This window comes from Cibotium barometz, chromosome 6, assembly GCF_041138505.1.
Source record: "Cibotium barometz isolate CiBa-2024 chromosome 6, ASM4113850v1, whole genome shotgun sequence".
NCBI lineage: Eukaryota > Viridiplantae > Streptophyta > Polypodiopsida > Cyatheales > Cibotiaceae > Cibotium > Cibotium barometz.
Genome location: NC_141051.1, coordinates 38,076,959 through 38,079,588, shown reverse-complemented (window position 1 = coordinate 38,079,588; position 2,630 = coordinate 38,076,959).

Sequence of the window (2,630 nt, the reverse complement as noted above, 5' to 3'; positions counted from 1 at the left end):
TCTCTCTCTCTCTCTGGTCAGCATCCACTCTCTGCGTGTAGTCACCACCCACACAAAAACCGGCCACTTCTCTCTCTTCAGAGGGCGCCCCACCAGCAACCCTCGACTTCAGTAGCTCTCTCTCTCTGTGTCACGACCAGCAGCAACGCTAACACCAGAGCCTCTGCAGCTCGTCAGCTCCTCTCGATCTTCACACTGCAGCTCCCTTCGCTAGACCGCTTCACATCTCCAGCCGCCGCTGCCTATATCACCAACCCAACACCAGACCAAGCCACATCACCCACGCGGCTTCCTCTACGTCCAGCCACAAAACAAGAAAGGCCACCCTCTCTACTCTGTCACTACTGGCTACCCAAAGTGTCGGCGTCTTCCAGCTTCTCTACAGCTGGCGCCAGTCCTCTGCAACTATCACCAGAGCCGCTTCCTCTCGCACAAGGCGGCTACCACACCAGCCTGACTGTGTCTCTGTAGAATTACCCGCCAGGCGGCCTTCTTATACAAGGCGGCTGCTCCCCTTCTCTACACCTGCAGATGCCACGAGCCTTCACTTACGCGAGAGCCTTCTCGCACAAGGCGGCTCACTTCGCTACAGCCCTCAGCTCTGCACAGCCACTCACTACAAGACAATGCTGCCATACACGCGTTTCATACACGCGATAAATTACGAACGCGTGTATGGTCGCGCTTGCATTTGAATAAAATCGGGCGCGTGTATTTTAGCATTTAAGTTCGCGTGTATATTTGCATTTATTAACGCGTGTATAAATGCATTTATATACACGCAGTAATACACGCATAAATACACGATAATATTTACGGGGTGATACTCGATATTATACACGGATAAATACACGCCATTGTACACGAATTAATACACGCATGGCAGAGAAAAACTGAATTCCTTCACAAAATGAGAGCTCTTTCTGCTTGCCTTTTTGTCTTTGCATCCTCATATCTTGTAACCCATCTGCTCATCACATCACTATTAAGGATACAAGTGAAATTGAGATCATCAATCAATGTTCTGTCAATTACTTTACTCTGTCCTTTTCCTTGAGGCACAATAGAGGTCATCCTCAAGTCCTCTTCATTGCTCCATAGTCGTGGCAAAGAGCTGTCCACCTGACCAAGAAATTCTGAAATATATACAAGAGACTCTTGTATCAACCAACCCTCGGCCATGCTTCCTTCAGGCCTTGCACTTTGCCTCACAAAGTCTTTTAAGGTCTTCATGAAGCGCTCTAGGAAGAACATCCAACGTGCATGCACAGTACCACATAAAGCAATTTCGTCCACTAAATGCACAATGAGATGTAGTTGACTTGTGAGAATGGTTCGCGGAAAAGTCTCCTCTACCAAACAAACCACCTCCACTGCCATAACACGCGCATCATCCAACGTGGCTGGATCAATTGCTTTGGAACTAACATATCTGAAAAATAAATAAATAGTACGTTATACCTCATGCACGTTCATTTTGCAAGGTATAATGAAGGGTGATCTGAGCATGGGTTTTACATACCTCACAAGCTCGCCCATCTTATAAATACATTTTTTCAAACTCTTATTCGCACAATGGTCGATGCTAGTAGGTAGTATGAACTGCGCACATAAGAGCACATTTATGGTTTATGGCATTACAAAATTTAATTTCAACGTACGTACAAGACTTGGAAAACACTTACTTGAAGCATCTTGTGCCAATCGTGGGACTTCAACCCATATAGTTGCTCAACGCCTCTTTTCTTAGTGATTGTAAAGGCTCCCTTCAATGATCTCATGCATCCAGTGGGGTGGTTGCAAGATCAGGGTACCCAGTTTTGTCCACTCAGGCACCCTGTAAATAGTAAAAAAACAGGCATTTGTTTACCTTTAGTGGCTAATCTCTCCTAGTAAATGAAGGAATTTCGTTTCAAGTTCTTTTGTTAGAACATCATATTCAAAGTTGGAAATATAGTTGCATAATTTGATTGAGCATTAGATAGTCAAAAGTCCTCATTTTCTTAGGTACAAAGTCAATGTATACACCCTGTCCCGAATTTGAAGTGATTCCATAAAATGCTAATATCTTTTACATATAAACTCATATGAGATTCCCACTTTGTACCTTAGATCTTCGCATAATATGGAGCTTAACTTGATTTTTCGAGAAAATTTTAAGATATTTATCTATTTTCTTTAAATATTTCAAGGTCTTTAAAGTGTTATAATATACGCCATTTTTTGTACCCACAATAGCTACCACTTAAAATCCTCAATCTTGTAGATCAAAAGAGTGGGTAGGTATTGAGACATTAGTAGAATGTGGTGGTTAGTAAAAATTACAAATCCAATAGTTGGATTTTTAATGATCTCTTTTTCAAAATTCTTCCAAACTATCAGAAGGCTTGCAAATATTAATAATCTAATTAGTAAAATTACATTTTTGATGTGAATCATATAAAACCTATAGGGACTAGTGTGCTTGTAATGGTGCATCTATGGAAAAATAAATTGGATCACTCTAAGTATGGAAAGATCATTTTTTAATCATTTCATCATATTTTTGATTAATTTTGATTAATTAGACTAATTTATATTAATTTAAGTTATATTGGGTTAGTTTAAGGGCAAGCGTATTTTTTATTATT